We start from the raw sequence: 619 nt of genomic DNA, 5'->3' as shown, positions 1-619 counted from the left end.
CCTTCCTTCCTTCCTTCCTTCCTTCCTTCCTTCCTTCCTTCCTTCCTTCCTTTCTCTTCCTTCCTTTCTTTCTTTAAAGACAGGGTTTCTCGGTGTAGCTCTGGCTATCTTGGAACTTGCTCTGTAGACGAGGCTGGCCTTGAAATCATAGATCCATCTACCTCTGCCTTCCAAGTGCTGGAATTAAAGGCATGAGCCACCACCACCCAGTACTGCTTCCATTCTTAACTCATCAAATCTGTACCCATCATGAAGCCATATGTTGATACACTGCAGGTTTTGGAGTAAGTCATTATGCAAGAGCACAAATTGGTGTTTTGTGACCTTGGATGTCTTTTGTGCACTGAAGCATTGGGGGCTGCCTTGTTCTTCATTGTACAATGAAACACGTGACCCACAGAAGAATCTGATAAATAATGAAAGATACACAATAAATCCATCAATTTTAGTATAAGAAGTTGCAAAGTCTACAGTCATATAATACACTGCCTAACATATTTATACATAGCATTATTTAGTGAGTATTGGTTATATGTTACTTAAGTCAATGTTTCAGTAAAAACCAATCTCACTGAAAGATGACATGATCAGCACATCTTCAGCTTGTAGTATCAGAAGA

Source organism: Grammomys surdaster, unplaced genomic scaffold (assembly GCF_004785775.1).
Source record: "Grammomys surdaster isolate TR1022 unplaced genomic scaffold, NIH_TR_1.0 125953, whole genome shotgun sequence".
Taxonomy (NCBI): domain Eukaryota; kingdom Metazoa; phylum Chordata; class Mammalia; order Rodentia; family Muridae; genus Grammomys; species Grammomys surdaster.
This window is presented reverse-complemented; position numbering follows the sequence as displayed.